We start from the raw sequence: 24,105 nt of genomic DNA on the forward strand, positions 1-24,105 counted from the left end.
TTAAAAAGGGGAGTTTACTCACAATGTAATCCAAATTTCCAGTCTCTTGTTCCTCTTATTTTCTTGGTTCAAGCATAACTACCCACTGGAGAAGAATACTCAATGAAGGAGCAGTCAACCTTCCGCTCAGCTGGAGTTGGAAGATCAATCACAGAATTGTATCACAGAATTGTAGGGGTTGGAAGGGACCTCCAGAGATCATTGTGTCCAACCCCCCCACAAGTTAGATTACAAGTTAAAAAGAAATGTGTAACCTCGGTTGATACAGCAGGCACTCCTGAGCTCCATTTAGGACTGAGCAATACGTTTCCGTTCTGAAAAGACCTTGGGAGAAGTTGAGAACTCTTGGGGGCCAAATGTTTGTATCTCAGGTAATCTGTTTGCTACTCTGTTGTATATCTGAGACTGTATCTTCCAAGAGCTGCTATTTTGACTTGCAAGGGGAGGGGGAGTAATCTGTGTTATTTAGGGATTCTTCTGCTATCTCTAAACAGCTATTTTCAGGTTCAGTGCACTCCTATGTACCGTTGCAAATTTCTTGCCCAGATAGTTGCTAATTTACCCCTCAAGAAATTTTTCTTAACTAAATTCAATTGCTCTAAGTCTGAAGTCGCACCTCTCGTCTTAAGAAAATTCTTATATTTACAGATTCCTTCAAATATTGGAAGGAGTATTTGAATTAATAGCTACAGGTCTAAAAGAAAATCAATTTTCACATAGTTATTGCTTTTTCTGCCCAAACAATACAGTCCACGAGAGCTCAAGCTAGGTCTGGGACCTCACTGAAAAATGTTTTACTCCCTGACGTTTGCTTAGTAGACCGAATCTCATTTTAAAGTTTTGCATTATTGCAGAGGAATTCACTGTTGGGCATGCCTTGGTTGGATAATCCTTCATTTACTGCCTGAATGAAGGGCACCAAGACTCTGGTGACTGAACTTGGAGAGTGTTTAAAGTCACCTTCCTATGGAAATCGATTTGGGCCATCAATGGAAGGTTGCGTTCTGGTAACTACAGCTTGCACATAAATTGAAAGTAAACATGTAAATGTTTTGAAATTCCAGTATCTGAGATTTCTTCAGTCTCCCCAGGAGGAGATCTGATCCAGTGAGGCAGTGTGATTCAGGGTTTGGAAGTTCTACTAGTGCCTGGTAAGTTTCAAAAAAGTTTCAAAGAAAGTTTGAGAATTTCAGTGTTGTTTGTAGTATAGATTTGTACATTTTATAATGATATTAGAAACGTTAAAGAAATATTAGCCTTATTTTGATATAAATTGCAAAGGAAGTTCTCTGGTTTTAAGGGCCCTATGTTATTCTTTTTGTTCCTAATCATCATTGTGCAGTATCAGAATGTTTGGTAACAAATTTGTGGCAAAGTTAAAACAGTTGTATGGTACAGTAGGTTTACTTTATCATCCTGTCAGTCACCAGACAACAATATTAAAACTGAAAAAGGATTAAAATTTAATTAAATCTTTATCGTGGTTTGTGAGCCCACCTAAGTTAAAGCCATATAAAAGTTTCACTGTTTTTTTGAACTACGACTGTATAGGGGAAAATATACCTTTGGGACTATGCTGAATTCTTTTACATGGTTGGTTTTTCCGTAAGGCTGTAACAAGTCCCCAGCAAACAGGAAACAGTGAGAGAAAATGACAATTTGAATTTTAAAAGTAGACCTTAGTATGAATCTTTCATAATTCAGGAAATATTGGTAGGAATACAGTTGTTTTTAAGACTAAAAGGCCCTGCATATTTGCATTTGCAAGATTTTTTTTTTTTCTGTGAGTGTTCAGCCCATTTTGTCCCTTTTTCAAAATACCATGGACTGTTTGCTGTTAAGAGATCCCTTATAGACAGTACTAAACAGGATAAGTATAGTTAAACTATGATGTTTTGAGACTAACATGAACGAGAATCTATCGGATGTGCTATTTACTCAAAACTCTAAGTGAACTTGCAACAGTGGTGTTGATTTGTGATGGAGATCATCTGTAGACTCAGTCCTTCAAGTGTTGCTTACCTTTGTCTACTGCTCTCTATGTACTGTTACAGTCACCACACACTTTTGCTTATAGCAAGTCTAGATGAAAACCCCAGCTACACAAATTTTGAAGCAGACGCTTGTTATGCTTATGCCCATCTGTTTGGCTGATCTGAAGGCTTTTGAGAAGTGTGACTTCAACATGTATTTCAGACAGATGTATTTGCTAGCCAAAGACCAACTTCATAGAAATCTGCAAAACACAAACAACATTCTTCCTTCCAGAAGAAACTTCAATATGATAACAGCACCCAGTATGGGACAGTGACGCAATATATTGCATCTTTCAGTGGGATGTGACTGTGCTAAAGATACTTTCTTTTTGATGTGTCCTTTTAAATGTTTTATCTCTGAGCTTCAGATGGAGTTCATAATTAGATGAAAATATTGAGAACAGTTCTTACCTCCTTTAAGAAACTGGAAGTTTGTCTAATGACTTCTTCTGTTATTGGAGTTCAGAATATTATTTTTCTGTATGTTCTGTCCAGCTGGACATAAAACAGCTTCTTTCTCTTGATCACCTCTTTCTTTTTCTTTGGAGTTCAAGTTGCTTTTTGCTTGGAAATGATCAGCATTTGCCTCAAGCATCTGAGTCCCAAACCAATCTTCCATCATCTGAGATGAATCATCTATTTCTGATGAAGTTATGCAACTATCTTTTCCTCAAATCTTTTTTACAGTTAGTGTTTGTTTCTGAAGTAGCCCCTTCTCAGGATATATATCTTGGACCTTTGCCCGTTTCAAACAACTTAGGCTCTTGTGACTCTATCCAGAAGATATAGTAGTATATAGATACAGTTTGTTGTCTTCAGCTAACCTAGATGCTAGTTCCTTATCAATTCCTTACTCAGGATTCGATTGCCTCCCACTGATTTAGTCTCTTATCTATTTGTGTTTTTGTTTACCACTAAGAAAATAACCTATAGCGTGAAAGCTTGAATTCTACTCTTATTATTTCCTATACAAGAAATAACAATATGGATGATTTGACTATCCAATAGTTCTGGAAGCAGTTTTATAATTCTGGAGATTTGGATCATTAAATTCATAAATTTACTGACTATAGAAAATCTAACCTGAAAATGCATATTTTTCTTCACTGAAGATATAAATCAGAAGCAGAAACACTAGTAATAATGTTGCAGAAGTTTTGAGTGAGCCTTTTGAATGTAAAACATGAATGATAGGATCTAACTTAATATTATATTTCATATATATATATGTTTTAGTCACCAGGTCTTTAGGGCTACTGTGAGAGGACTACAGTGACCTAATTTCTATCTTATTTAAATGAGGGGTCTGGAACACAGGCCATATGAGGAGAGGCTGAAGGAGCTGGGAATGTTCAGCCTGGAGAAGAGGAGGCTCAGGGGAGACCTCATTGCTCTCTATAACTTCCTGAAGGGAGGCTGTAGTGAGCTGGGGGTTGGCCTCTTCTCTCGTGTCATTAGTGATAGGACCAGGGGGAATGGCTTCAAGCTACGGCAGGGGAGATTCAGGCTGGATATGAGGAAGTATTACTTTTCAGAAAGGGTGGTCAGGCACTGGAATGGACTGCCCAGGGAGGTGGTGGAGTCACCGACCCTGGGGGTGTTCAAGGAAAGGCTGGATGTTGTGTTGAGGGACATGGTTTAGTGGGAGCTATTGGGAATAGGTGAACGGTTGGACTGGATGATCTTTTAGGTCTTTTCCAACCTTGGTGATTCTATGATTCTATGATTCTATGAAATACGCTTAAGGCTTTTTAATGCCTGCTTATACAAATATTAAAGGAATGCACTATAGTAGTCAACTTTAAAAGGGATCATATAGGTTAATTTTATTAATAAAGTCTCTTGAAAAATCTGCTCTCTACCATTTTTGAGACTTTCTTTATCCCTTTTTTTTTTTTACTAATCAGATGAGTTAGTTTATCTCATTTTAAAGAGTGTGAGGTTTCTACCAACTGTTTTGCCTAGTATAAACCTATATTAATTCATTGACTGAATGAATTGCAACCTTTCAGGTTTTGTTGGTAGGTTCTTCAGGCTTTTGCATGTTTTGTAAAATTAGTGAATTTCAGGGATTTTCTATGGAAAACATGTAATCTATATTCTGATTTCAAACACTTTCCTAAAGGTTTATATTTTTATCCAATATCCTTGTAATGCTCCCAGTTTGTGGTTTGAAATTTTGACTTTTAAGATAGGAAATAATGTATTAAGTGCTTACTCAAGATCATAAAATCGTCAATTTTGATGTTAGCAGTTTTATTTGGAAAATGGTCATATTCTCCATTTTTATTACTACAGTCTCACAGGTAAATGACTTTGAGTGTGATTTTGTGCAATGATATAATCACAGAATCATAGGAGTTGGAAGGGACCTCCAGAGATCATCGAGTCCAACCCCCCTGCCAAAGCAGGTTCCCTACAGTAGGTTGCACAAGTAGGTGTCCAGGCAGGTCTTGAACATCTCCAGAGACGCCACCACCTCCCTGGGCAGCCTGTTCCAGTGCTCCATCATCCTCACTGTAAAGAAGTTCTTGCGCACATTTGTGTGGAACTTCCTATGCTGCAGTTTCTCGCTGTTTCCCCTTGTCCTGTCTCCACACACTGCTGAAAACAGTCTGGCCACTCTGCCCCCAACACCTTGGATGTTTATAAACCTGGATCAGGAACCCTCACAGTCTTCTTTTCTCAAGGCTGAACAGACCCAGTTCACCTTGCCTTTCTTCACAGGGGAGATGTTCCAGATGAAGTTAAATATCTGAGTGATAATATTATGCATGCTTCTGTGTAATTGTAGGCACCTGTAGTATATAAGCCCCAGAGAACTGGCAAAGTTTTTCTTTTTTAAAAAATTGTACTTCTTTTTGTCACTCATTATAAAGGTTAGAAACCAGTGTACTCTCATTTTGAAAATGCACACTGTGCAAAGAAATTCATATTATACCTCTCTCCACATGAACTTCCAGACTAATGGCCTCAGGAAAATGGATATAGAATTTTTTGCTGTATTACTAATAACATCTGCAGAGATGAAATTATCAAGGTAGCTATTAATACCTCCAAATTAAACCTTACTTATAATCTGCACCATGCTGAAGGTAGTTCTTGACATACTCTTTGGGAAATCTGCTCAAAATAATCAGCCCTGTTTATGCCTGCACAACAGTGAAGGTGCATGCTCCTTTCTCTCCCTCCTCTCTACAAAGTTAGCCTTTGGTAGGTAGATTTTTGATAATGCTATGAAAAAGTATTACACAATTCTCAAGCTAATGCAATGATATCCTGACTGGGTTTTACTCACATTTGTTAATAAGAAAAGTCCACTTCAGTGCATTAATTTGAGAGCTGCTGAAAAAGAGGCATTACAGCAACTAGCAAGTTTAATGTTAAAAGAAACAGGAACAGATGCCATAGATTTATGATTAGATACTAAGACAATGTGGGGCAGGAAAACCTGAGTTATGTATTTTTTCTTTCTTATTTGTATATAGGTTTTAAAGAATAGCAAACTGATGCCATCTGTAAACATTCCCAGAAATAGTAATTACTGACTAATTAATAAATGACCTGAATTTTAACTGATAGATATCTGGTATATAGAGGTTCACATGTCTGCAAAGCTAAACAATGACTAAAAGGATCTAAAATATTTTTTGGTATCTGGGAGAACACTGAGGTACCTAGCTCTCTTCCACATGTTTAGGGTGAAATTTCCTTTGGAAATTTTCAACATTAAATTTGGAGAGACTTCATACACTAAAGGGACTTTTGCTAATGCAATGGAGAGGAGGAATTAAAGCTCTGCAGCAGCATAATGCTTGAGTACCTTCTGCTTAATGTAAACAATTAAGTGGTTATGGATCTCACTAACGTCTGTCATCTCTTCTCTATGCAGTAGATATAGTGGGAGTTCTGATAACATAAGAGCTAGTTGAAGTATTTACTTGAACCTCAATATAAATGTTAATTTGTGATTGGAAATTTTTGATTGAATTATTTTGTCTTCCCAATCTTTTTCAGAATGTGATAAAATAAGGAATAGGATAGGGCAAGGGGCAGTGGGTGCACATGAACATGAGAAAAAACTTTATGCTGAGGGTGACAGAATACTGGAACAGGTTGCCCAGAGAAGTTGCAGACTCACTTCTCTGAAGACATTCAAAACCTACCTGGACGTGTATGACCTAATCTAGGTGTTACTGCCTCAGCAGGGGAATTGGACTAGATGATCTTTTGAGGTCCCTTCCAATCCCTGACATTCTGTGATTCAGTGAAGGAAGATTATTGTTATTTTTTTTTAATGCTGTTGCTTACTTGTGTCCAAGAGATGCTTGAATTTTTGAAAGAAGACTATTATTTAATGGAGTTTTGTCTCTCTACAAGCCTAAATGTTCCATATTGCTAAAAATGCATGAAGAATGGGCTTTTTATGGCTTTTGTTTTTTTTTTTTTGTTTGTTTGTTTCTGGTGTAATATAGAAGAATAAATATATAATGTGTGGAAGGGAGCAACGTACATATAATGCAAATCCACCCAGCATTAGTTTGTAGTTTCAGTACTCAATATTCTGAATTCTATAAGAGGGAATGTTTGTGTGCATTTAGTGTTGTGCCCGTGCTTAAAATCTTACAGAAGTAGGTCCTTCAACATTACGAGAATCTCAAGACATAAATCAGATAAAATTGTACATTTCCAGACTATGTTAATAAAAACATTAAATAATTCACAGGAATAAATGCATAGAAAATACTTAAAATAGGTTTGAAATTTATTTTTGGTTTTTAATAGGTCTGTTCCATTTTTGAAAATTGTAATTTAAAATGTATAATTCAGTAATGCTGGTAGGAGTTATTATCCTGCATTAATACTTTGGCATTTTGGAATGTTCTGTGTAAAACTTTAATGTCTTTGTTTTTATTAAAGTCATTTCAGCAAAAATGTGGTCCTGCACTTCGAGATATCTTCAGATGTGCTAACCTCAGTCAAAGACGTAAATGAAGTTGAAGCAAAAATTGTAGTATTTTTCATTTTCCCATGAAAATGTGATTTGAGTCATTATATGGCAATACCTTAACAGTTTAAAAAGTAATACTAGTTTCAAAAGTCTTACTGCTTTCATGACTGGGCATATGGTAAGGGTGGTGAGAACTAAGTACTAGTATGAGTTGCATTTATCACTAATTTAATTTCTTCTTGACAACTCTTAAAAGCTATCTCTCATTTATCATAATGTAAGTAAGGAGTAGCTCTACTTACAGTAAATGTTTTCAGTTTAATTGTTGAAATGCTGATTTGTATCCACAGAGTAGCAGGAGAGCTCTTGTTAACTCACCTCTAGTTAAATCTGCGCAACTCTTGGGTATAAATAAGGCTCCATATGTCAGTATGTGTAGAAAGCTAACCAGTTCCTTCTGGCTCTGTTTAAAACACTGACAATCCCTGTGCATAACCTTATTTCAGTTTTGAATGGCTTATTTTAATTTTCAATCAAATATAGATTTGAGATTTAATTAAAACAAAAAGTCCAACCAGTTTATAACATCAAAGATCAGCAACTTCCTGGGTTGTATTAGTAAGAATATAGCTAGCAGCTCCAGGGAAGTAATCTTTCCCCTGCATTTCTTGGTACTCCAATATAAAGCACTGATATATGGGAATGAGTCCACTGCAGGGCCATCAGTGTGGCCAGGGAAGTGGAGAACTTGAGATAAAAAGGAGACAATTGAGTTTGTTCCATGAAAAAGAGAGCGATCAGAAGAGACCTTATTGCTGTCTGTGCTGTTTTATTGAGTATTCTTCCTGGTGGTACACAGTGGTAGGATGATATGCAAAGTTGAAAGGACAGAACTTGCAACTTGGAGAAAACTGATTAAGGAAGGAAATAAATTTTTGTAAAGTATGATCAAATACAGGAAAAGGTTGTTCAGGAAAACGGTGGAATCTCTGCCTCTGAGGTAGCTCAAAGCTTGACTGGGCATGGTCTGCACAACCTTACCTAAGGACACCTGTTTTAAACAAGAATTTGGACTAGATAACTCAAGCCTATATTCTGTGTCTATGAAAAAGTGCTACTTGGAAACCTAATAATGTGTTGGCTTCACAAAATTGTCTTAAAACTATGGTAAGAGTAATTTATGTGTAGATGGAGTTCTCACTGAAGGTTTTATTCCTTAATTTATCAAGTTTGGAGAAAACAGCAAGGTACTTACAAGTTAGCTTGCAGGAACAGAAATTTGAAGGGCTTTCTTCCCACTAGAACTTTGTACTCAGTAAGTGCTCTTAATTTAATAACTGTGTCTGTAAGACCTTCCCAAACAAGTAATAGGGGGTATTGAGCAGGACAGTAACGGAGGAAAAAAGAAGTTATGGAGTATGGAGTTATCTAATTCAGTGTTAACATAGCACATGTGATTTCTGTGAAAAATGGAATAAGGCTGGATTGTCTGTCCTAGTCTTGCCCTTATCCTGTCTTAACGTTCCTTGAGGTTTGGGCTTCACCTTTCTTCAAGGCCATATGGAAATTACCAGTTTATATTCTATAGTTGGATTTCTAATGCTTTTTTTGACATTTCATTTCAGAGGGGGCAACACAGAGGATCCCTCAGCCGTATTTTAGTAGCAGCAAATAACCACTCAGATGCAGCATTAATCCGTTACCTGGGACTCCCAGTACATCAAAGAGGATAACACTAATCGTGGACCAGAAAGCAGATCCTTCCTTTTCAGCAGATTATGCTTTAGTTTTCTGAGGTAGACATGAAAAAGTGTTTTCTCATTTAAACTGCACACAGATGCATGTTACATGCTAATTCACTGTTCATGTCTCTTGTGGTAAGGTTTATTTTTAGCAATAAATGTGGTTATGCTATATATACAGGAAAATTTGGAAATACTGGAATTTCATGTAATAGATAAGTATATTTTGCTCTAGCAACATTATATATATATATATATATGTATATGTATATTTTCTGCTGCCTTTCAGAATGCCACAGCCAACTTTATTTGAGGTAAAATGACAATTAAAAATGAACTGTGATGTGTTTCATTGTTCTAGGTTTTTCTGGGAGTCAGTTTCCTCTTGTTTTTACACAAAGACAGAGGTAAGCATTACGACTCTAGTAGGAAGAATTATATTACAACCAGCAAAAGCAAAAACAAATTGGTGATGATGGAAAACGTTTGAATTAGTTTGTGGCATAAATTAAACCTTCACACTATTTCAGACATTTATCTCATTTTAATAAAGGTAGAAGGCAGCAGGCACTCTGTGACTCATTTAACCTCCAAGAGCATGCTGATGTTTTTCACCGTGCCTTCTTCCAGCAAGGGAGAGGGAACATTAACACTTTACAGCACATACATTTTCTGTGCACAATGGTGAAGAGATGCACAGGGCAGACAGCCTCTGCCGTACAATTAGTGTCATTTAACTTAGGTCATATTAATTGCATTGCTTAGGTGAGTAATCTAACAATAAATTCTGATGTGTATCAGGAAAAATTGCTACTGATTGCACAGAAAGATCACTGTGAATTTTTGCCATGAACTTCTTTCTGCACCCAAGGTTTGAACAGAAGAAAAGAGACACTTCAACATGCACTCTCTTCATTTTCTTTATGGTGGAAATACAAGGTAGTGAAACAATGGGTAGAACTAAACTTTTCTTAAATGATTAGTTTAATTCCTGTGTACTTGAAATAGGCATTAAGTTTTCTTTGTGTTTAGATTTGTGGTAGTATTTCACCAACAGTGGGTGGAAACACAACTAGTCAGAGATGAGGAGATAGAGACTTAAGGCAATTAGAGCTTTTGAGTCAAGGAAAATAGCAGTGATTCTCTTGACATCTACCCAGTAGGTCCTGGAAATCTCTACTTTCCTTTTCCTTTGCAAAATGTATTCAGAGAAATGCTTCTGAAACTGATGTGAAACCAAATGTGTTCAGCTTTTTCATACCTAGTCAGAAGAAAAAAATTTGCTTTTCTTGCCTAATCAGACAAATAATTAGCCAGTCAGCCTTTGTTAGAAATTGTTCAACTGATCTACTTAAGTGAAAATTTACTTAATCTGTGTTTTCCTGATTTCTTTTTGTTTTTGTCTTTTCTTCTTATAGTTTGTGGTTTTTTTCTTCTAAATAAGTGAGATTTTATTTTATTTTCCCTAAAAGATGAAGAATATCAGCAAATTAGGAATTAGAATTGCGCCTTATTTTGAGTACTGAATCAAAGGCTCCCTCTTGCATCTTTTGGACTAAATACATTTTCTAGTCAGCACAATTCCTGAGACAGGAATTGAACCTGGCTTTGAGATGTGGTCAACTATAGGCTGAACTATCCAAAACTGCAGAACTATCCAAAACTTTTATGAAAAAATTAATAGGTTTACTTTGTCTTCCATTATCTAACAAAGCAGCGAATAAAGTAGAAAAAAAGTTGCCAGTTTAGAAATTTCATTAAGTAATAATATAGCTTTGAAAAGTCCATCTGGACTTTTGAGGTAATGGAAAAATGCTTCTCTCCCCATCCTGCAATGCAGTTACATTGCTGTAGAGATAGAAATGCTGCATTAAAAAGGGAATAGGAAAAGTGTTCAAGAGATGGAATCTATACGTGATTATACCTTTGATTTTTGCTCTTCCTGCTCTTCATATTACAGCAAATGTGTGAAGTTCTGCCTGCTCTATGAGATGTGCTGAATTAACAAATATTGCTTGTGTTTGGGTATGTGCAAAGATGGATCACTTACAGGATGCTTAATGAGAGCTATAAAAATTAGGCAAATACAGAGTAACATATTCTCCTAAACATCAGCAATTAGGTACAGAAATGTTTTTCATCTTTCATGTCTTGAAAGTGTATGCAGGTACCAGTCTCTTGCTTGGGTAAATATGCAATTTTTATATTGTGATTTTTTTTGTCTCTGAACAATTACTGTGTGTCCTCCATCTTCCTGGGAATCTTCGTTTTTTTTGTCATTCTTTGGGAAGGCTGTACATCTACAGTTTTGTACATGGAGCAATTTTAGCACTACTTTGAATTCCTCTAGTCTTCTGTTTGGAAGCTGGTTATGAAAATTATCTGTATGGGTAAGAAAGGAACAGAAAAACTGATGAGGAATTTTAAAGCTAGAGCCAGTTCTGACCTAGTTTAGGTCTAAAACTAGAACAGTTCTTCATGCAAATATTTATGTTGTGCTTGAGAGGTTTTTCTGTATAGTAATATCAGAATGACATTATGTACCAACTATCTAACCCCCAGCAGAGCTCCTTATTTCAGCCACTGTACATCAGTGACCAACCTTGGCCAATTTGCACTATGCTTGATCATTAGTTGGAAGTATATTTCTTTGCATTTATCACCAATAAAGAAAGGATTAAACTAGTTCTTCTTTCTTGAATAGGTTTCTCCCCAGCCACTCAAAATTATCCCTTTCCTCATGCATTCAGTTAACACAGATAACATGTTAGTAGTATCTGTTGAGATAACAAGATCTTTCTTCCCCTGAGCACAGCAAGTTTTGACCCTGGGTTTTTATCTGCTTTTCAGAAATTTGTGCCTCTGAGAAGAACGGACCACGTGAATTACAGTAGGAAAGAAAATCTAAGGCTTAAATGTTCATGAATAAAATATTGTTAGAAAAATAAATGTGGAAAAAAACCCTAAGTTGAACAGAAATGGTCTAAAAGTGGCCTTCCAGGAAGGTCAAAATGTCTACTGTCAGAGAAGAAATATGCAGTGGTCAGAGCTGCCACTATGCCAGTCCCAGTATTGCACAGCTCCTGCTTGTTGTTCTCAGAAACCCAATCCGAGCTGTCTCAAGGACCACTATAGTATATATCCACAGTTTACTTCAGAGTGTCCTGATGTGAATATACATTTGCAGCAGTCTATAAAAATTAAGTATTCAGTGGTTGTGAACAGTTCAGTGAAATATCCTATATCAGAAGAGCAGTAAGATCATCTTTTTTTTCCTTGTTTGAAGCCTAATACTACTTCTTGCAATCATATTATGTTGTATGCTGTTGTATGCATGTTCTGCAAGATAAGGTTCATGATCCTCTAAACAACTGTTCAGTTTTTCTTCGAATTCAGACAAGAGGTCTGATATTTCACTCAGCTGCTAGGAATTCCTGACTTCTCAGCAATATTAAGGATAATGTTTTGTGTGTCATGCTGGGGCAGCTGACATCACTTCTCCAACACTTGAATACATGGTGTGATGTTTAATTTTCTTTTTAAAATCACTGTTGTGTATTTTGGGGGTCTTGAATTAGAAATTGCTGTTAAATAAAATGGGAGCATTCTATATTTAGTTATCCCTGAAATTCTATGGACTATCTTGTCTCAGTTGCCACTGAGGAAGGCTTCTTGCAGACTTTGTAGCATTAAGGTGCATTTGAAAATGCTTATTGAATACTGTCAGTAGCCAAAGGGTACAACACAAGAAGATACCTTTCCAGAGGACAGGTGGCAGCAGCTGTTACTTTATTCTGATCACCCTAAGATGCTGTTGAACAATTTGATTATCCATTTTAATGATAAAATATTAATTCTTGTATATTAGTGATAAAAATCCTCCAGCAGTATGTCTTCACTGAAAGTATGAGCCATAGAGCAATATCACAAGAAGACTCGTTTGTTTGATTTCTCTTTACTGTGCTAAACATCACACCCTGTACTCACCTTTGTCTAAAACCTGTGTGAGTGAAATTTTAGTGCTACTGAAATCAAAGACGAAACTCCTGCTGATGTTGTTGGGCCAGAGCCTTAGGAGTCCTAACCAAGTCACAAAGAGCCACAGGAATGTTCCCTTTTCTAAACCATCTAACAGAAATTATGAATCATGATGGAAAGAGAACAGATAGGGCAATCTATCCAAAAGAGGCACGGAAGTCAGTGCATCTATAATCAGAGGCATCTCAGCAAGCTTACAAGGCATGAGGTCAGCTGCATACCTTGGTAAAATTCAGAGCTATTAAGTCTTTTTTATGATTCTTCATAACCTACTTACATCAGCTGAATTGACAACAGATATGTGAGCATAAGTGGACAACCTGAGGTTCTCACTGATTTTTCAGTAATCCATACAGAAAAGACAGAAGTGTGGCACAACTCTGTTTCTACTGATAGTACATATGGCTCAGAATATCTGCCTAAATACTTTGGACAAGATTGTTCTTCTCTAATTTAAGACGTGTGTTTTGCAGTGTCCCTCATGGTCAGTGGAGATAAAAACGCGGCAGTAGGTATGGCTCATGATCTGATGTGTATCCTAAGATGAGATAACTGTACCTCAATGTGCATGCTTCTGCTTATTGACTGTGGAAGAGCTTTAGGCAGCTACATTGGATGCAAACGTTTGCTCAGTAGAGCAATCCTTTTCAGTAATCCCTGCGAGTATTAATGAAAACTAGCTGTATCCTTAAGACTCACTTGCGTGTATTTCTAAATGCTTATTGTTACATTTTAGTTCTGTCTTATCCTTATTTTTGCTGATTGTACCGTAAGTTAGAGCATAGCGTGAGTCCTTCTACAGTAACCTTGGCAAAATGCTGAAACAAAATATAAATCTTGTGTATTTTCATATTACAATAACTTTTCCATTATCATTTGAACGAAACAAACTAATGTGACTCTTATTTTTCTCAGTTCATAAACAGATTGTTGTAGTACTCTCAATAATTCTAAGACAAGCCTAGTAAGGATGCTTATACTGAAGATTACTGCCCCAGGAATTGCACTGCGTGATTGGATATTAATCATTGTCACTCAGTGATATCTTGAGATCCTTCTGAGTTCATTCTTCCCTACGACCCAACTTGCTGATGCATTTTGATTTAGTAACAATAGGTGTTCTGGTGCATTATTCAGATGATTAATGAAAATATCTAGCAGAGCTGTGCAGGCCGGTGTGGAGCCCTAACTACACAGCAGTAATGTAATTATTGATTTTGCAACTTTTGTAGCTTTTGACCTTGGTTTCCTAGCTTCCTTAAAAAAAAAAAAAAAAAAAAAAAAAGTTCAGATCATGCAGTAATCTTTATAATTTATAGATTTTGATGCTCTTCCATAACTCACAGGCCATGTAATTCTGCCAAAAGGGCAAATTACTTTGGTTAATACAAATTATTCATAAACAATATGTCTTAGCTATTATTTATGTTTTTTTATCCTTGTGCTTAAAATTTTGTTTATGCAAGTAATGGTTTATGAATGTATGTTAATTGAAAACTCCCCTGATTCTTTTCCTCATTCTTTATATTGTTTTTGTTTCTTTTTCTGATTGCTTACTATTTTCTTTTCCCTTGAGATCCTACAAGTAGTCATTTTGTTGTTGTGAGGCCCCTTCAGCCAGATCTTTAATTATGTTTGCATAAATTCATTCTAACTGGGCAATTTGAGAATATTTAATTTAGCATAGAATATTTAATTCCTCCTCTTTTAAGCTGAATTCCTGTCTATTAATATAAACTCAAAATTGGTAGATTAGCAGAGTTAATGTCTTCCGTTTTATTTTATTTATTTCTTTTTTTTTCATGCTGTTAAACTTCCTGGGGTCCCATGTCAGTAGTTTTTTTTCCTCTGACCTTACTATACTATGGACCTACACTATAATTCTTTTTCCCTTACTACTAACAAAGTCTTTTCCTGTTGGTTTTACGCACTCTGTTTTGTGATTGGGTCTGTTGGTGTTTTTTGGTTTGTGGTTTTGTTGTTATTGTTTTTTTTTTTTCCTTATGTTTGTGCTGTTCTTTAGTATTTCCAGTGATGTGAGCTTTTCTTTTAATAGTTTTCTATATTTTCTTTTCATGTTTGATATCAGTAAAGCCAAGAGCTCATATGTCTTGTCTTTCCTCTCCAGTAGAGTAACTTGGACTTTTATTCTAAGATTTACTTGAAATCTGTCTTCTTTATTTCCAGTGTTTCATTTTGTCCTTCCTCCTTTCTTTTCTCTAAACGTTATGAATGTTGTTTTGTACTTCATCTCACCAAGATTTCTTTCCCAGTCAGTTTTTTTATCTTCACAGAATCACAGAATGGCTGAGTGAACTTTGTGTTCCAGTTTGTCCCCACTGCCTCTTATCCTGTCACTGGGCACTACCAAAAAGGGCCTTGCGTTGTCCTCTTTAACCTTCCTTTCATCTTCGTGGCCTCCTCTGGACCTACACCAGTAGTTCCATGTCTTGTGCTGATGGCCCCAGGTCTGGATGCAGTAAACCAACCTAGACCTCACAGGGGCAGAGCAAAGAAGGAAAATCACCTCCCTTCCACTCCTGGCCACCCTTCTTTTGGTGCAGCCCAGGATACTGTTGTTCATAGCCTTCAAGCACATGGAAGGTTCTGCATAGAAAGGAATAAATTATTTATGGAGTCAGGGGAGAGTAGCAAGTATCCTGAAATAGCAGTAAGGATAAGTCAGATTAGATTCTAGTCATTCTTCCTTAATGATTAAGATAATGAAGCCTCGGGTAGGAGCGCCTATAGAGGCTGTAGAGTATCCATCACTGAGTATTTTTATAAACGGCTGGTCAGATTTTCCTTTCTTTTTGTCTTATCACAGAGGAATATGTTTTGGCTCTGATTTTCTGCTATTCTTGGATAGCTAATATAACATTTCTGCAGCAAAATCAGGTCATAGATATTGTGATCAGAAACTATGAATGAGCTGTGGCTTTGCCTTATCTGTTGTATACTCTTCTGGCGATACTGTGCAATAATCAGTTCAGTTGTGTCTATCTGTATCCCATATGGAGCTCATTGTGTTGCTGCTGAGGACAGCATCAAGTTAGCTAATAGAGAATTCTCTGGGATGACACATGATGGACATCTGGCCAGAAGCTGCAAAAGAGCTAAGGTGTGAACTGGGAGAAGAAAATACTGACTAGCTAAAAAAAAATGAAGACTGACACACTCTAAAATTTTATACCTGTGAACTTCACAAATAGTTTAACATATGTTCTTGCAATGCAAATTTCACATGTTTATTAGGTATTTCCGAATATCATACTTGCTCAATGTTTTGTAGTCTTAAGTATGATGTGATTGTGTATTCCTTAGGCCTCCAGAAAGGGCAGAGAATCTTCTTGCCTTTGAGCAGATACACGTATTTGTGTAATATTTATGGGGAGAGGGAAGGAGGACACAACGAGCAGTTAATTAAGGTTTAGATTGTATGCAAGTCAACTCCATTCTTTGGTATGTAAATAAAACCTAGTACTCATGAGTTTTTTCAAAAAGTTATTTAATTAGTGCTTTAGTGGTGGGAAGCAATGCCAGCCTTTTTTAAACTCTTCAATGCAGACAGTGGCTGTTTTGCTCATAACTTTAATTAATTTGCTTACTTTTGACAACCAGTTGTCATCATGATGGCACTTTGTATCTCTGTGTTCTGCAGATACACTGCAATTTTTTTCCGCAGCATAAGTATGGATATCAATCAACAGAATACCTAATTATTATACAGTTTGTAGCATAGACGTGTCTCTGAAGATTCTCAGGTCTGATAGTCAACTCATTTTTAGAACTAGCTCAGATTCTATAAACTCAGTCCAAACTGGATCATCTGTGCCATACAAAATTGTGGAACAGAAGTTATGCAAGAATTTGAGTAGAGCTCATAAATCAGAAGAGACTTCAGAAGTTGAGGGAAGAGGTCCTTAAAGTGATGGAATTACTATCTTTCAGCAAAGCAAAAAAGTACTGACCCAAAGTTCAAAGACATTAATGTTGAGCTTTCAGTTTTAATTTGGTTACTTCCCTTTTCAGGTGTCACTAATGGGCCTTACTGGCTCTAATTGGACTCATCTAGCTTTTTATCAGCATTCTCTGCCTGTGAGCCCAGAAGCTGCACTTCAGCTTTTCTCATAGGTAAGTCTGCGTCCTGTTGAGTTTTATACTATTCTCAAATTGGATTTCTCACGTTGATCTTGGACCTGGTTGTTTTTTGCTGCCCTGTTACTCTGGGGAGTGAAGGCTGCTTTGTGCCCTCACCAGCCAAGCATCACTTGTCCTCTGTGGGACTATGTTGTGTTCTTGCTTTGTCCTCCCACTGGAATCAGCTGCACAGCCCCTGCATGACCTACAGATCTTTCAGGGACCTATGGTGAGTGTGTAGAGGTAATAATTTTTGTCCCTCTTTGTCCCTCTTTAACATCCTCTGCATCCAGACTGACCCCTGTTCTTTAGCCAAGGTGGAAATTTATCAGTTGTGTCCATCTGATAGTCACTCTTGGGGTGTCCAACCTAAGAGATATTAGCTGCTCAATAGAAATTATTTTCCAGTTCTTATTATCTCTGAACTGAGCCTGACCTCTGTATTCAGCTGCTCAGTGACCTCTGCACCAAAACTCTGACGTCATATTCAGCACTTTAGAGCAGCATTTGGGAACAGTATTCATGCAACTGTGGCTAAATCTGTCTCCCTGAAGCTTTGGTGAGGGAGTAAGCTGGGTGCTAACTACAGGAATCCATTAATGAATCTGGATGTGGAAACGAAATCTCTGCAATTGTTGGAAGCTGCTCATTTCCACCAGATATACATTCTCTGCTTTGGTACTGGCATCTTCATGGTAAAGGGATCACATCTTTGCTAAGGCTGATAATATCACTGTGCATATAAAGGTCACCTACTGTTCCCCTAGAGCAGTCTGTTCCTTTCTCAAAGATGTTACATTTGATTTAAAATTTGAGCTGTGAAGCAGAAGGATAATTGTCTTTGCATCTCTTTGCTCACGGTTGATTTTATTCATAAACCTTTGTGACTTCTGTTCTTAACTTAATGTGCTCTTTCCCAGCATAAAGTCAAGCTCTCTGGTTGTCTTTGAAAGTGGATGTTTCAGATAAAGCTGTACAGCCATCAAGTTTGCCTAAATATAGTTAGCTTTAAGCACAGCAAGCAAAGTTGTGTGAGCTGCTAATGTGTGATCTGAGGGGGATAGCTTTTTTTTTAGGACTATTCATTAATTTACAAGGGTGTTAAACATCTTTCTACTGTCAAAAAATATATCTTTATGATTCATGTATTTATGATCTGTAGATTCATATTGCCAAATGCTTTCCACATTTCTTTGAATTTTTCATAAACAGATTTGACAAAATGAGGTATTTTGTATATACCACACAAGATTTGGAAAGAAGTAACCAAACTTGAATTTAATTTCTTTGGGAGCACATGGGTAGTGTTTTACAAGATTGATTATTTATTTATTTATTTATTTTTGAATGTTCTGGGCAGTTTTCAGTGGGAGTTCTAACAAATGAATAACTTAAGATGGTAAGATATGATCAACTTCTATTGCCTTGTTACCTCACATTTTGGATTTGTTTTAGTCCAGTATGAAAACATGAACATCTATTACATATCCAATTGAGTTTTCAAAGACCTTCAGCCTGCCACTGTCTCTGATATTGCTTGTAAAGTTGATGAGAAATTGTGGCTCAAAATGAAATGTTTCAAACCTAAAAAGATATTAGCTCATCATTTTTATATTGCACTTTTGTGTAGTTAAGTTTATTAACGCTCAGAAAGCTACATTTAGAGTGTGAAAACCAAAGTTAATGCTCTATAAGTTCACTTATTGGCTTCACTTATCACATCGGCTGATCACCAGCAGTGATGAGGAAGGAACCACCTGTAAGTACATTAAAGTTCCATTGTAAATAGCTGTATTTCACCAGTCAGTGAAAAAAAAAAAAAAAAAAAAAAAGAAAAGCACCTGAAAGTACTGAAAATGTTGTGTTTATAGGAGGTGGGATTAGAATCTGCTCTGGTTTGGCAAGCAATGCACTGTTTTTTTCAGGTTTGAAAATAGCTAGCTTTAACCTCTTGATCCTCCTCCAGGATGAACAATCCCAGCTCTCTCAGTCTTTCCTCGTAGGAATTATGCTCTGGTTATTTGATCATCTTGGTTGGATCTCTGATGGACTTACTATGGTGTATCCCCATCTATCCTGTACTGAGCAGCCTGGAACTAGACAGGTATTTCAGGTGTGGCCTCACAGTTCTCAGTAGAGAGGAATGATCATACTGCCTAATGCAGCCAAGAGTGCCATTAGCCTTCTTAGCAGCGAGGGCACATTGCTCTAAAGATGTAAAACTCATTTTAAAAGATTAAAATTGGATTTAAAAGATTAATTGGATTAAAATATTTCATACTAATATCAGCGTATTTTTATGCTGTTCTCTGTACTCCTTTCTAATTCTTCTTCAGAACAAAATTCAGGCATACCTCTTCTTTTGCCATTTCTTTTCATGTAATTTAATACATGAAAGTGAGAGCTGAGACCATTTTCCTAACCTCATAACTGTAGACTTATTCCTGTTGGACAAAGAAGTTTCACTTTATGACTGCTCTGTTTATGAATTCAAAAACAGGATGTTGAGTTCTGTTTCACCTTCATTCCTGAAATGACCTTGGCTTTTATTAGCATGTTGCATATTGTAACTTGGGCATATGATTTTCTTTGCCATTCACGAAAATATTGCACATTTCAGTAAGTTTCAAAGCAGAAACAGCTCAGTAATGGGGAAGCATACTCAAGCTTATAAATCTAAAGTGGGAGGAAATGATGAACTATTGAGGTTACTGTCTGCCATGAAGTGACCTTTCTGCCTTTGGGATGTGTTGTTTCTTTTTTTTGCTTAAATCTTTCTGTAAGTATTGCAAGAAAGTGTTGAATAATACTTTTCCAATGAAAATTTGAAAATTAGTGTTATTATCTGGGTGCATTTGTGATTCAGGAAGTAAAAAGATAGGTATTGGAAATGATGTTTATAATTGGATTTTGCAAAGCAGATTTTTCAGTGGGCTAGGTCCTGAAGTATTAAATATTTTTATATCCTACCTGAAGCCAGCCCATACAAAATCATGGGAAGAGGTCTGACATGTAGAGATTTGGTTCTCTTTCGAGCATGGTCTGCTCTTTGGAGGATATGCCTGAGATTTGCAGCTGTGCAGGCTTGTGAGAGGTATGGGCCCTACCTGGGGGTGAACCAGAATTCCTTTGCGAGAAAGTTTGAATGTACCTTATGCATTTTTAAAACCACAGTGAGAATACTTTTTTCAGAACTTGGAAAACTTCAGTGCTGGCTGCCTTTCTCAGCTGGGAGGGCTTGTTTTTATAATGGCATTAAGTTGTGCCAGGGCAGGTTCAGATTGGATATTAGGAAGAATTTATTCTCAGGAAGAGTGGTGAGGCAGCGGCACAGACTGCCCAGGGAGGTGGTGGAGTCACCATCCCCGGGAGTGTTCAAGAACTGGAGATGTGGCACTGAGGGACATGGTTAGTGGGCATAGTGGTGGTGGGTTTGTGGTTGCACTTGTTCTTAGAGGTCCTTTCCACTTGATGCCGTGCTAGGCTTGGAAATGTACGCTCTCCGTTTGTATCTGCCCTATCGCACAACAAGGAAGGCGAACTTTTCAGGAATTAACGTGAGGCAGCACAGGAGCATGTAATCTATAATATGATATTTCTAACTTAACTGTAGGTGTCAGCAGCTAGCTGTTAATTTTAGGCTGGTGTCAAAACTCCATCACAGTCAGTGGTGGAATCAACCGGTCAGCAATGATCCACCTCACCAACACATCTGCTGTGGGGTGGTAGCTGCTCTCTAGTCTCCTCTATGTTGGTTAGCTCTTTCTAGTATGTAGAGGAACCTTAGACACCTCCATAGGAGATGAATTCCCTGCTTGCTATTTAGCTACAATTGTATGGTCCTCCTGAATCTTTTCGTTTCTTTCAGATCAACTTGTGTATCTGATCCAAGGCCTGCATAATGCAAAATTTAATATAAAAATCCTGAAGCCAGGGGAAGAGCTACAGCTGTGTTTGTAATATACTCAGAGATAGCTACCATCCTGGTGCTTCAGTGGATTTATGTAGAGGATCTCCCATTTCTGAATCCCATTCAAGCTCTGGTGTCAGTGACCTACTGGTGATGGTGCTGTATAGACCTGAAACTCTTCTGAGCATGCAGTTACTGTCTGGCAATTACAGATCAGAGACTGACACACATATAGCATTTGGATGCCTGCATGGTTAGGTGGCAACTGTGAGTGGAAGGTAAAGCAAGGGAGAGGGGGGATTGCAACCCCAGGTCTGGTTGCTTTCAGTTTTGCCTTTGCTCTGTTTTATGCACTTTTTTTTTTTTTTTTTTTTATGTGACCTTCAGAAATGCAATCTGAAGACAGATTTGTTTTTGTCAGCGAGCAGATTTGGTTTGTTTAATGTATAGGTTCTAACACTTTTCTGAAACATATTCTTTAGCAATTTTTCCTTTTGTGAATAGCTTTGACTTTTTTTAAGCCAAAGACATATTAAACAGCAATGTAAGGAAATATTCCTTTTGACTGTGCTAAGATGACAAGTAATATTTAGTCTTCTTTCATCTCAATTTGATCTCTTTCATTTTCCCTGTTTTCATCATTTCTTCCAATGTATTTTGCTTTCTTTGTGATTTTTTTCACACTTCAAATTCTCTGTTAATTTTTTTAATACATTTTAATTATTTGGTTATTATTTGCTTTTGAATTCTTCCTTTTATTAAGATTCCACTTTTTACTGCTTTTATAACCTTTTTTTGGCTGTGAGAAATTGTTACTCATGTACTGTCAATTCCCTGCAGATTTTTTTTCGCATTTCAGGAGGTAAGTCCTCTTTTAAAAAAAAAGAAATGTATGTGTTTGCATATATTACTATTCACGTTATTTAATCTCTTGGGCATTATCACTGTCAGCTATTCAGTAAATAGTTTTTGTAAGTGGTTCCTCTAGATATATTCAACTGGATGAAGGACTCCCTAATCATGATGCAGAGTTTGATCCTTGATGCTTGCTCTATTCAGAAGACTTCAATCATCTTATTTTTAACTGATTAATTAAATCAAATCAAAATTTTATGCCATCAGCAAATTTTGCTACTTTGCTGTTAGGCCTCATTTCAGTGAATCAGTAGTGCATTTGTGAGCACCAAATCTGCTACTGAGATCTGTAGATGGGAACAAACCCTAGGATATCTTTACTCTATGGGAAACAGATATTTTTACCCTGGTTTTCTGTTTGTGTGTGTTTATGGGTATTTTGTTTGTGTACTTTCTTTTCCCTAGTGGATATAACTGATTATGCAATGGGGATAAGTATTTTGCTTTAGGACAATTTTAGATTTGGTCCGGGAATGGAATTAACATGTGCTCCCCAGGCAGAAGAGCTTCGGCTCACTGATAACTGGCAGCCTAGTAATAAATTCTAGCTCCTTTCTAAGGACTTTCTTTATGGCGAAGAGGCTGAGAACATGCTAGTTGGTAGTTTTGAATGTATGATAAACAAGCATTTTGTTCAACTTTACAGAAATACATTTGAATATGTAAATGAAGGCTGTCTAGAGCCAAGTCTGAGCTGCTTTCTGGATGTTATGCATGGTTTGCTGCAGTGATTACTGAGTGTTTCCACAAAAGGGTAGCAATTACCACTGCAACCCTTACATTAGATGACACATACACAAGTACAGAAACACTGGAGTAGAAAAATAAACCTAGTTTGTCCATGAATTAAAACTTCTCTGTGAGACACATAAGGGGGGTAATTGGTGAAAAATGAGGTGCTGGATCTTCAACTAGAGAGCTTCCAGTATCTATCCAATGAGTAGAACAAGAAAGAGGCAAGTGTTTGGAAGTGTGGGGTACAAAAGAAAGGCTATATATTTATGGGGTGCAAAAGCAGTTTCTTTTGTGCACAGACACCTAAGATTAGCTTATTGCACTGTCCTATGTAGTAGCTGTACTCAGTGTACTGCACAACATACTTAAAATCCTCTTAAAATTTATTATTTTATCTTGCTCCCAAATGCCCCCTTAATATCACCACCATGCTTTGTAGGCTTTCACATGAATTTCAAAGAAGTAATTATTTTCTTGTTATGTGGGGGATGGGAAAAAAAGGAAAGTTTAGGCATTTCCATTTTTTTCCTTTTTTTTTTTTTTAAGTTTATTATTATTGTTGTCATTATTATTATTAAGCTTTAATGTAATTGCAAATATGTTTTGGCCAAGCAGCACATGCAGAAGTTCTAGATTACAGTAACACTGTAGATGCTTGTGCATAAGAGGAGGGGGAAGAAAGTAAAGGAAAACGGAGAGTGAGGCTAGAAAGACACTGCAGCTGATTTGTTGATGCAACCAGAAAAGCACTGAAGATGTCGTTTCTTTTGCTATCTGTTCTGAGTGCTCATGCTACAGAAGGTGTTGGAAAACACAAGAAAGATGCACGGGATTCTACTCAGATACTAGTTTATCATGTAAAATCCACTTTATTTTAAACTTACACTCTAGCCATTTCATTACTGCTTTTTTGGTTTTAAGATCTCTTTTTTTTTTTTTCATTCATTTTTTTGTGTGCCCCATCTATTTCTTCCTTCTTTCCCTACACACAACAGAGTACGCTTTCTGAAACCTTGTGTTTCTCCTGTCCACTATGTCATAAGTGTCCAAACTTTTGGCTTGCCTGGGCTGCATTGAGTGAACAGGAATTGTTTTGGGCTACATATACAAAAGACACTCCAAAAGTAATGCTTCCTATTTATTTCCTTGGAAAGTACAACAGATACAAAGAGCACAATAACACTATTTGATAGAACAAATTCTCAGCTACAAAACACTATTTTTCACTATAGTCACCACTGTTAGCTATACGTTTTTGACAGGAATGAACAAGAGCCTGCATGCCACACTCATAAAAGCCTGCACCAGCAGGGGTCACTCGCTGTTGCCACTGCTGAAATACACCACCTAACACCAAGCTGTGCTCACATCCACTGTTTGGTCTCCATGAATATTCAAAGTGCCAACAAATGTCAATGGGTGTCAATTATTTTTCCACATCGAGGAATTCAGTGACACACCTCTGTATCATCCAAACCTCCATGTCAGATACCATTCTGTCAGACTGCCCCTCCATTGCCATCTATCAAACGACAATAAAATGTAATGAGATACTGGTGGGAAAATTTGCCCTCTACTGTCATGCCACCAACATCTGCCTCTGCATCATGGGCCAACATCACAGAATAGTTTGCATTA

General features: G+C 37.0%; 1 long non-coding RNA gene across 1 annotated transcript; it reads left to right on the forward strand.

Annotated features, from left to right (window-relative positions):
• Window positions 1-8,616: 8,616 nt before the first annotated feature.
• LOC128091031 (uncharacterized) lies at window positions 8,617-13,044 on the forward strand. Its single transcript, XR_008211192.1, has 3 exons — window positions 8,617-8,783; window positions 9,091-9,136; window positions 11,580-13,044. It is a non-coding gene; the product is annotated as an uncharacterized LOC128091031 (long non-coding RNA).
• Window positions 13,045-24,105: the final 11,061 nt, after the last annotated feature.

Source organism: Tympanuchus pallidicinctus, unplaced genomic scaffold (assembly GCF_026119805.1).
Source record: "Tympanuchus pallidicinctus isolate F22 unplaced genomic scaffold, pur_lepc_1.0 scaffold5, whole genome shotgun sequence".
NCBI classification, from domain to species: domain Eukaryota; kingdom Metazoa; phylum Chordata; class Aves; order Galliformes; family Phasianidae; genus Tympanuchus; species Tympanuchus pallidicinctus.